Source organism: Saccopteryx leptura, chromosome 8, assembly GCF_036850995.1.
Source record: "Saccopteryx leptura isolate mSacLep1 chromosome 8, mSacLep1_pri_phased_curated, whole genome shotgun sequence".
Taxonomy (NCBI): domain Eukaryota; kingdom Metazoa; phylum Chordata; class Mammalia; order Chiroptera; family Emballonuridae; genus Saccopteryx; species Saccopteryx leptura.
In genome coordinates, this window is record NC_089510.1 from 50,123,294 (window position 1) to 50,135,017 (window position 11,724).

General features: G+C 44.6%; 1 pseudogene; it reads right to left on the reverse strand.

Annotated features, from left to right (window-relative positions):
- Nucleotides 1–10,316: 10,316 nt before the first annotated feature.
- On the reverse strand, nucleotides 10,317–11,400 carry LOC136379524 (L-lactate dehydrogenase A chain pseudogene; annotated as a pseudogene).
- Between the last annotated feature and the right edge of the window lie 324 nt (nucleotides 11,401–11,724).

Below are 11,724 nucleotides of genomic sequence, written 5' to 3' on the forward strand. Positions count from 1 at the left end.
GCCCCGCAGTTCCTCTACTCTCTGCTGGAATTCAGTGTGATCCTGTCTTGGCCACCAGCATTCATTACAAGGATGAAGTGAGATAAAATATGAAATGTGCTTAAGCAGGGTGCCTGGCCCAGAGTCAGTGCTCAGGAATTGTTAGTTAGCATTCATTACTACAGAAATATGGGAAGACTGAAAGTTGAAATAAGAACACACCAATAGTTCCATCACCTGAACGAATTTGAACTATTTTCATTTTGTCTTTTATCTGTGTGTAATGTTTTCCGTTCTTTATAATTCTAAGTGCGAGTCGTGGTAGCCAGGATGTCCTATTCACTGAGTCATGGTGGGTAGCGGGGACAAAATATGGAGGTAAAATTGGGGTTTATGTGTGTGCAGAAATACTCTGCATGATACAGAAGGGTAAATGAGAATGCCAAGGGGAGAAGGATTTCATCTTCGGATTAGACTTTCTCAGCAGTCCCTGTTAAAGACAGACAAGGAAGTCATTAAGGGCCCCAAATTTTAGAATTAAAACTGTCCCAATCAAAATAAACCTTTGTGATGTTGTTTATACCGGCTCCCAATTTGTTAACAGTAATGACAAATCTCTGAGAGTTGAGCCTGAGGCACTTGTGCAGAGAGCCCTCCAATTCTTCTCTGATCTATTCTTTTCAGGGGCAATCCAGGTGGTCTCTTCCATATTTTCCTATCTTGAGTTGGGCTCCTATGAAAGTGAGAACATACACGAGCCCACTTAACTGATAGTCCATTGTCCTGCGAATGCTTTAGTAGTAGGGAGTGTGGACCAGGAAGATTAGTTTCCCTGAGGGTTGGGTTAAGGATAGTGCCAGGGTCCAAGGAGAAAATACTTGACCACACTAATTTATATTCACAAGCTAATGTTGCTCAGTGATAGCCTAGGGAAGAATGTTACTTAGCACAAAAATCCAGGCACCAACGTTGCTATTTAATAATTTACTTTTCTTTGCTTATTTATATCCACTAGTTGGGTATTTTATTTTATTTTATTTTATTTTATTTATTTATTTTTTGTATTTTTCTGAAGCTGGAAACGGGGAGAGACAGTCAGACAGACTTCCGCATGCGCCTGACCAGGATCCACCCGGCACGCCCACCAGGGGCGACGCTCTGCCCACCAGGGGGCGATGCTCTGCCCCTCCAGGGCGTCGCTCTGCCGCGACCAGAGCCACTCTAGCGCCTGGGGCAGAGGCCAAGGAGCCATCCCCAGCGCCCGGGCCATCTTTGCTCCAATGGAGCCTTGGCTGTGGGAGGGGAATAGAGAGACAGAGAGGAAGGAGGGGTGGGGGGTGGAGAAGCAAATGGGCACTTCTCCTATGTGCCCTGGCCGGGAATCGAACCCAGGTTCCCCGTACACCAGGCCGACGCTCTACCGCTGAGCCAACCGGCCAGGGCCAAGTTGGGTATTTTAGATTGGTTTTAAAGTTACCACTTATCTATTAAGTAAATCTGGACTCTTGAGATTGCAGGTCCTGTGTGTTGCCAGAATCAGAACTCAATAAGAAAGATTAATGGGTAAAAATAGTAGAATAAGGGTCTCTCTATTTCTATGGCTAACGTTTGGGAGAAAAATTCATACAACCAAAATCTTCTTCATTAGCCACCTATGGATAGATTTTTCACCTGGATCTTATCAGCCATGATTACACCTTGCTGGTTCCATGGGGAACTAGTTACTCAGTTTCATAAAATCTGTTAGGAAGGGTGAAAAAATAACCCTTGAAATTTAAGATAGAACTTGAGCACACCTTGCAGGGGTCCCCAAACTTTTTACACAGAGGGCCAGTTCACTGTCCCTCAGACCGTTGGAGGGCCGCCACATACAGTGCTCCTCTCACTGACCACCAATGAAAGAAGTGGCCCTTCCGGAAGTGCGGTGGGGGGCCGAATAAATGGCTTCAGGAGGCTGCATGCGGCCCGCGGGCCGTAGTTTGGGGACGCCTGACAGTGTGCTCAAAGAAATATTACATGTAAATATTCTGTAAGCTGTTATTAGAAAGTTGGCCAGGATGACCCCTAGCAGGTGCAGAAACTAAATTGAGGAGGAGTTGGGGGTGAAGGGTGTGGGTTAGGAGCAGCAGGTTTCCAGGCAGAGCCAGGCCCTTTCAGGGAACACGACTGGAAAAAAAGCACAGGTAAGAAGAAAGAGGCCCAGCCCTTGGAGTCCAGAAAGTAAAATCCGAGGAGCCCAAGTGTGATGTTCTGGCCTTGCCAAGGCACCGATGAAGGAGGTAGGGTGCATGGAGAGGCCTGGAAAATCCCAAGGAACTAGAAGGTTCAGACTTAGAAGAATCTAAAGAGGGCATTCGCTGAAAGCATTTCAGGTTATTTGGATCCTGTATCAGTAATTTTTAACTTTAATTAAAAATAAATCTAATAAAAGTGTGGCTTAAACAAGATGGACACATAGTTTTCTCTCAAACAACATCAAGTTGGGAAGTCAGTAGTCCAGAGCTGCTATAGCAGCATCCCGACGTCATTGATGTCCTCGCCTTGTTCTTTCAGGTGCCCACATCCTTCCCCTGTAGTTTCCATATTCACGACGACCTCCTGGTCAGGGCTGACGTGTGCAGCTCCAGCCATCGCATCTACCACACAGGAGGGAGGAAGGAGGGAGCGCACACATGCCGAGTGAGCCAGTCCCCTTTAAAGAGCATTCCCTGCCATATGCCACCCTGTGATTTCTGCTTATATCTTTTCACCACATCTGTTTCACACGACCAATCCTAACAGAGAAGCTGCAGAAATACAGTTTTTAAGCTTCACACTGAGTTGCTGTAAGTAAAATTGGAGTTCTCTTGGTAAAGTAAAAGGGAATTACGGATATTAAATAGGCAAGTAGCAGTCTCTGCCACAGCCCCCCAACCACAGAATGACAAAAAATAATTTTCAACTCCCAACTGTGTGCTGGGTGAGGCTCTAGATGCATTGGTGTTCTCTAGATGTGCTTTCACTGATTCTGAGGGAGACTGTGGGGCAGCCGTGTTAGGCTTGCTTGTGGGTTTACCAGCTGCAAGCACTTTGCTCGATTAGTGCGTGAGCACGTGGCAGAGACACATGTGCCTAGCCTATATAAGGCTATGGTGCTTCCCCTGGGTGGCGACTCTCCCAGATTGCTCTCCTGCTACCGTGAGTTTTCCTTGCTCCCTTGCCCTTACTGCAAATAGCAGATTTTCCTTTGTTTACTAGCTCTTTCCCTTTTGTTGTGTATTTGCTCCCCTGTCCTTGAGAGCCTCCAATAAGCGAGTATGGCCCAAAGCTTTCCGGCTCCGCAGTTTTTCTATCGCTTGCTCAGAATCCAATGTGAACCTGCCTGGCCTCCACCGGCATTACAGAGAGCAAGACAGTTTCATTGCCAATTTATTCCAGCACTTGGTTTGCACTAAGTCAGGCTAAGGACAGATAACAATGCTATTAAGAAGGGATGCCTCAGAGAATAGCCTGGAGGAAGTAGATCATATGATTACAGTGGGTGGGTAAAGTGATGGGTCATGGCTTTTCTCGAATTCTGTTTTACATTTGTTTTATTTTAAATTTTCTCTTAAAAAAAATAGATGATTTTCTATTTTCCTATATTAAGACTCCTCGTAGAAGGAAGGCATTTGGGTCAGCCTACTTAAAATAAGACATATGCCCAATGTGCAAAGTAGGCCAAAAGGCCACAAAATGTGTTTAGGAAACAAACCAGGATGTTTGAGGTTGGCCTTGTATGAACATATTGTGTGTGTATTATTAAGATCCATGTAATAGGATGACCCAGAATGAGCTGGCAAATGCCCCAGCAGGATAAAGAGAGCTTGTTGGGAAAAGAGCTGTGCTAGGCTGGCTCGCCTGCCCTTTGCATGACTAGTGTGTGAGCACATGTCAGAGCTAAGTGTGTGTAGCCTATGTAAGGCTATGGGTACTTTCGCTTGGTGGTTTTTGCTGATTGCTAGCCTGCCACTGTTAGGGGCTGTTTTGCTTTTTGTTTGCCTGCTGCTGTGAGAAGAGGTTTCCTCTTGCCTGTTTGCTCCCCCGTTGTTGCGAGAATCAATGTGAATGGCCCAATGCTTTCCAGTTCCTCAGTTCCTCTACTGTCTGCCTGAATCCAATGTGAACCTGGCTGGCTTTGGCCACCGGCATAACAGAGCTACCCCGGGGATGGTTATGGAAAAGCGGGTAGCAAAGTGGGAGGCCAGTGGGTAAGGGTCCTGGGTTTGAGGCCTTTCACCACTATGGCCTTTCTACGGTGACCAATTGTCCTCCTTTAGGGAGGACAGTCCTTCTTTTGTAAGTTCCATCCTTCCTCGAAAAGTGTCCTCCTACACATCCTCCTTTTTGATATTGGAAGACTAATCTGTAAATGTCCGTATTCGATCAATGCAGAGTCGATCCATTGCATGTGATGTGACATATTTGTATTTGATGTGACGATTCGTCAAGGATCAGTACAGTGCGGCGAGACGCGATTATGAGACACATGCGCTCCACATGGGAGACATTGAGAGAGCTCGTGATATACCGAGTGCACAAATGGCTTTGTGTATTTCTTACTGAAACACGACATGGCACAGACGACATTGTGGACTCACTATTATTTCTTTCTAAGTGAATATTCAATCATAGATAAGCACAATTCATGTTTTATTAATTCACTATTTAATAATTTCCAAATACATATAATATTATTTATAAGTATTTTCCTGAAATTTGAGTTTTAAAGTGGAAATCTAACCGCAAACCATAGCTATTAATAACGCATTTTGATTAAATAGTTGCATAAAACAGACATTTTTAAATTAGAAAATGATAAAAACACCTGAATATCACTCCAAATTAGTGGTTTTGCTTGATATTTAGTTTGACTAAAAGAGTACTTTTTCTTACAATTATTATTAAAATTAATAGGCATGTAGCATAATTACAATATAAAATATTACAAATGTTTTTATTATGCAGTTATCATATTATATGAATGTTTCTTTTATTTACGATATTGTTTTCTTCAATTTATTTTTGTCCTCCTTTTCATTGTAAAATGTTGGTCACCTTACCTTTACCCAGCTGCACAATCCTGGGAAAATTAACCTACTTTGTCCAGGTTTTCTTACCTATAAGATGAGAGAACAGGACAAGACCATCATTACAATTCTTTGCAATCCTGAACAGTTTCATTTTCTGTGATTGCTGAACCCAGAGAGAAAACTATAAAGTACGCATGAAGGAGGGAAGCGTGAGGTGGGATGAGAGTAAATAAGTAGCCTAACAAGTGAAAAAGTTTAGCCAAGAGCAGAAGTACTTGGAAGAGGAACATGAAAAAGAGGAAGCCACCTGGGGTGATTTTAGGTGCACAGTAGCTTTATGGACCCCTGTGGGTTGGGGGAGTCTTACATAGCCCATTGATGAATTAAACATGCCGCTGCGATTCCGGCATCGGGAAGAGAGCCCCATGTGCACCTGGTTGCCGCCACCCAATTAAAATTCCTGAGAAAAGGAGTTGCTTTTATAACTACTTAAGTCAATGAAATGGACTAATTCCCTTAGAAAAACTTTAACTCAATTATTTTTAAATAGCATTAATTCCACAATTCTCTTAGCCTTGCTTATAGCTTTCCTTAATGTCTTTTCCTCCAAACTCCCAGTACTTTCCCCTTTAAACCTCCACAAGTCTTTTCCTCTTTAAACTTTCCTCTTTAAACTTAGTGGTCAGTGTATTTTACTTTGTGAATGCTTTTTAATTGGAAAAGTATGTATGTACTTTTTTTTTTTATTATTATTATTATTTTTTTCATTTTTCTGAAGCTGGAAACAGGGAGAGACAGTCAGACAGACTCCCGCATGCGCCCTACCGGGATCCACCCGGCAGGCCCACCAGGGGCGGTGCTCTGGCCCCCAGGGGGCGATGCTCTGCCCATCCTGGGCGTCGCCATATTGCGACCAGAGCCACTCTAGCGCCTGAGGCAGAGGCCACAGAGCCATGCCCAGCGCCTGGGGCATCTTTGCTCCAATGGAGCCTTGGCTGCGGGAGGGGAAGAGAGAGACAGAGAGGAAAGCGCGGCGGAGGGGTGGAGAAGCAAATGGGCGCTTCTCCTATGTGCCCTGGCCGGGAATCGAACCCGGGTCCTCCGCACGCTAGGCCGACGCTCTACCGCTGAGCCAACCGGCCAGGGCCTGTACTTTTAATTGAAAACTAAGACTGTGTGTCTGTGTGCGCACATGTGAGAGACTGCTATGGTTCTTTTGAAATATTTTCCTGGAAAGTACCTTATAATCTAATATACTGCTCTAATGAGATTGTTTTTCAAATGCAAATAAAGCCCTGAATTCCGCAGAAGAAATGGAGTTTCTCTCCCTGCACTATCACACTAATTACAATTATTTCATTATAATAGCTCTTCCTTAAGCAAAGGTTTCCTATTCTTCCTGCCACCAGCAAGCAAGTTAATCAGGAGGGAGTCTGTTTCCTGATGGTGGTGGTGGGGGGGCAGGGGTTGGAGAGTCAATGAGCAGAATGGTAAAGAGGAAACAGAACAGTAAGTACATTTAGCCCCCAATTCAGTGGAAATTCAGGCTCTTCACCTTGGCCGTGCCTCAGCACAGCCTCCACTCTGGCCTCCCTCAGCCAGGGATTTCAGAATGGCTTTAATAAACTTGGGGATTCCAAGGCTCCTGCTCCCAGCTTCTGCCTTTCATTGTCAGCACACGGCACAGAGATCATTCCATGAAACTGCTCGATTAGAATCTCCCTTCTCTGCGACACGGAGAAAACCCTTCCCACCCTTGTTCCTCCATCGTACCCTTCAGACCCAGAGAAAGGGGTGCCTCTCTGTGTAAAGTCAATGTCTGTAATTCACACCCTGCAAAGTTTGTGGAGATTGTTCCTCTGTAGCTCTCACCACAGCCAGACTCAGCTCAACGTTGCAGACTCAAGAAAATCCGGGGCAGAGAATTCTAGAGGGCATTGAAGATCCTCATGAAAGTTTCTTAAGTAGATGGAAAAGGGATACCCAAAACTTTTAAAAAATATTTTGTAAACTTCTTTCCAAATTCCACTTCCTTCTTTCATCCATCCCCTTCTACTTCCCACCACCTGATCTTCACCTCCAGGAATCAACTTATCCTCCTAAAGCTATTTGTTTCCCATCACCTTTTCCAGAGACCCTCTCCTCTCCTCACTACATGCTCAACAAGGACTGATACTTGGATGCCAAAGAAAAGTTTCTTTTTCTTTATGAGATAAATGAAATAAAATGAAATAATATATATGAAGTTCTTAGAATAGTGACTGATGCAAGGTACATACTATATACATTTTATTTTTACTTTTAGAGGGAAACATTCATTTGTTGTTCAGCTTAGTTTTACAGTCACTGGTGGCTCCCCATATGTGCCCTGACCAGTTATCAAACCTGTAACCTTGGTTTTTCGGATAAGGCTCTAACCTGACTGAGCTACTCAGCCATGGCTACATTTTAGTTCCCATTATTGTTAGCTATCTTTCCCCCTGGCACATATTATTTATTTTTTATTTCTAACAGTTCTATTTCCCATTTTCTCCTATTCTCCATTCTAAGCAATCTATATGGACTGTTTCCAACCATTTTTTTTTTCTTTGTTTTAATCATAAGCTTCTTAGAAAGAGAGGCTACTCCTCTAAATTTTTATTTTCTGAGTGCCTAGTACCTCCTCAAGGCCTTGATTTCTTTAGGGCTCAAAAGCACACACTGCAAGGCCCTGGCCGGTTGGCTCAGTGGTAGAGTGTCGGCCTGGTGTGCAAGGGGTCCTGGGTTCGATTCCCGGCCAGGGCACACAGGAGAAGCGCCCATCTGCTTCTCCACCCCTGCCCCTCTCCTTCCTCTCTTTCTCTTCCCCTCCCGCATCGCAACAGAGCGACCTCCCAGAGGGGCAGAGCATCGCCCCCTGGTGAGCAGAGCATCACCCCTGGTGGGCGTGCGGGGTGGATCCCAGTCGGGCGCATGCGGGAGTCTGTCTGAGTGTCTCTCCCCGTTTCCAGCTTCAAAAAAAAAAAAAAAAAAAAAAAAAAGCACACACTGCAATATGTACCAGAGCCTTACAGAGCTGCTCGTGCCAGGAGGATGATGGGATAGAGGGAATATCAGGCTAGGAGGGGCTGGGGAGAGAGGAAAGTAATTTTTGGCAGAAAGTGGGGAAGGGCATTCAGATGGAGTAAATTGTGAGTTGGAGGACAGACCATGTCAGTTGTGTTTCGGGAATAGTAAGGTTGTTATAATGAAACAGACTTCCTGAAACACAACAGTAAAATGTGAGGCTCAACAGTATAAACTGTGATGAAGACTAGGCTGCAAGTAATTTGAGAATCTGAAACAAATGCAAAACTGTCTAGATTTAATGTAGGGAGCAAGAGTAAGATTAGGTAATTTGGGTTTATAATTACTTAAAATAATGATAATTGATTTAATTATCATTGGAGGGCTATGTATGAAGTATTGTTTCAGAACGTCCTAAAATGGTCTTCCTGTATTTTCTCTTCTGCTAATTTTATCTTCGACATAGCAGCCACAGTAATTTAAATTTTTTTCAAATTTATTTTATTACTATTCTTCTTCTTATTATTATTTTGAGAGAGAGGCAGGGAGAGAGAGAGAGAGACTGGAACATCAAGTTGCTTCTGTATGTGCCCTGACCCGGGAATCTAACGGCAACCTCTGTGCTCTGGGAAAATGCTCCAACCAACTGAGCAATCCAGCCAGGGCCATGGTAATTATTTTTTTTAAAAAAAATGCAAATCTGGTTATGTTCTTGACTCTTCCATGACTCTTCAAATCCTTCACCAGCTTCTCTTTGCTCTTACAGAAAAGACCCAAATGTTTTATGTGACTTACTAGGTCCTGCCAGATCTGGCTCCAGCCTCTTCTTCTATCCGAGTACTAACCAGGCCCGACCCTGCTTAGCTTCCAAGAGCAGATGAGATCGGGTGCATTTAGGGTGGGATGGCCATAGACTCCAGCTTCCTCAGCTTCAGTTCTTGTTCTCCTTTTGGTCCCTTAATACAAGTCCTGCCCTCTCCTGCTTTGGTGCTTTACAGATGCTCTTTTTAATTTTTAATTTTTTTTTTTCAATTTTCTGAAGCTGGAAATGGGGAGGCAGTCAGACAGACTCCCGCATGCGCCCGACCGGGATCCACCCGGCATGCCCACCAAGGGGCAATGCTTTGCCCCTCTGGGGCGTCGCTCTGTTGCATCCAGAGCCACTCTAGCGCCTGAGGCAGAGGCCACAGAGCCATCCCCAGTGCCCGGGCCATCTTTGCTCCAATGGAGCCTCGCTGCGGGAGGGGAAGAGAGAGACAGAGAGGAAGGAGAGGGGGAGGGGTGGAGAAGCAAATGGGCGCCTTTCCTGTGTGTCCTGGCCGGGAATCGAACCCAGGACTCCTGCACGCCAGGCCGACGCTCTACCGCTGAGCCAACTGGCCAGGGCCTTTATTTTTTATTATTTTCACTGTTCAAGGTTTATTTGGTATTTTAGTTGATACAACACTCGGATTGTTGGCTGCATTATTTATATGTAGACTTTTTGCTTTATGGCAATGTATACTAATCTGTTACAGAGTTCACAAAATAAGATCCTTTAGAACAGTTATGCACAAGACATGCAGTATATTGGCTTTATACATTGGATCCAGGATGTGATTGATTAGAGGAATAAAAGGTTGGACCAGGTATGTTGGGTAAAGGAACCACAATTATATAACACTCAGTGAACACATGTCTAGTATGAAGGGCAATTGTAGTGCGTGCAATGTTGGCAGTGGTGCCTTTGAGGAGGTGGAACTATTATTTCACACTAACTAGTTTAAGACTACACAAGGTAAGTACCATCCTGCATCAGAATACAGACACAGGGTTTCTGTAACTGTAGGAATCTGATGTTTTTAGTCGCAGATCAGATAAAAAGGACAATATGCACAATCTCCAACTAAAATCCTATTGTTGCCTAGACCAGGGGTCCCCAAACTACGGCCCGCGGGCCGCATACGGTCTCCTGAGGCCATTTATCCGGCCCCCGCTGCACTTTTGGAAGGGGCACCTCTTTCATTGGTGGTCAGTGAGAGGAGCATAGTTCCCATTGAAATACTGGTCAGTTTGTTGATTTAAATTTACTTGCTCTTTATTTTAAATATTGTATTTGTTCCTATTTTGTTTTTTTACTTTAAAATAAGATATGTGCAGTGTGCATAAGGATTTGTTCATAGTATTTTTATAGTTGGGTCCTCCAACGGTCTGAGGGACAGTGAACTGGCCCCCTGTGTAAAAAGTTTGGGGACCCCTGGCCTAGACAGTGAAGTGGTACATTAGAGGACTTGAAAACTGCAGTTCCTTCTGGATCCCCCAAAGGGTATCTGCACTCCTCTTCAAACGGGCCTCTTCCTCAGGTGTCAGAGTCACCTTCACAACATCAGAGATGCCATTCTGTCCCAGGGTGTAAGGAACACTAAGGAAGACATCTTTTATTCCATAGAGACCCTGAATCATGGTGGAAATTGGATGCACCCGCCTAAGATTCTTCATCATACTTTCTGCTAAATCTGCTACAGGCAGTCCAATGGCCCAGGATGTGGAGCCTTTCAGTTTCATTCCTTCATAAGCTTTTTCAACCACCTGTTCGTGAACCTCTTTCCACTGTTCCTTATCTGCATCAGTGCCTAACTCAGGGTGCAGATTCTTTAGGGAGACACCAGCCACATTCACTCCACTCCATACAGGCACACTAGAGTCTCCGTGCTCCCCAAGGACCCATCCATGACAGCTTAATGGGTGGACTCCCAGCCTTTCCCGCATTAGGTAATGGAACCAGGCTGAATCCAGATTGCAACCACTCCCAATAACACGGTTTGGGGGAAAGCCACTTATCTTCCAAGCCACATAGGTCAAGACATCCACTGGATTGGAAACAATAAGCAGTTTACAGTTGGGACTGTATTTTACAACATTAGGAATGATGAATTTAAAGATGTTCACGTTACGCTGGACCAAATTAAGATGGCTTTCTCCCTCTTGTTGATGTGCCCCAGCTATAACAATAACCAGCTTGGAGTTTGCAGTCACATTATAATCTTTTCCAGAGACAATTTTTGTCCTGCCCTCTAAGGAAAAGGCTGCCATGTTGGAGATCCATCATCTCTCCCTTTAATTTATCTTCCATGACATCAACAAGAGCAAGTTCATCTGCCAAGTCCTTCATTAAGATACTGATGGCACAGGCCATGCCCACAGCACCAACCCCAACAACTGTAATCTTATTCTGGGGGGCTTGTTCTTCCTTAAGAAGATTCACAATCAGCTGATCCTTGAGAGTTGCCATATTGGACTTAGAACCAAAAGGAATCGGGAGGGCGGGTGTCGGTGGCGCGCGCGGCACTGGATCCAGACTTGGCAGCAGCGGCTCCAGTACTGCTCTTTCTTATTCTTGACAGCTCCTGCTTGCCCCTCTTGGCCTGTGACAATGCCTTGTCCTTCACATCTCCATTTAAATGACACTTGGTCAGGGAAGCCTAGGTTAGGTTCTACATTTACCTCTCTTATATTATGAAGAACCATGAAGGTACATAAAGTGAATCTCTTTTTAAGAACTGACTAGTCATCTGCAGAGAGTGAAGTTGACTGAATGCCTTCTCGTGGTGCCTTCAGGACCTGCCTTAGCTTTCTAGCCAAGGCCACATCCGAACACCCCTAATCTAAT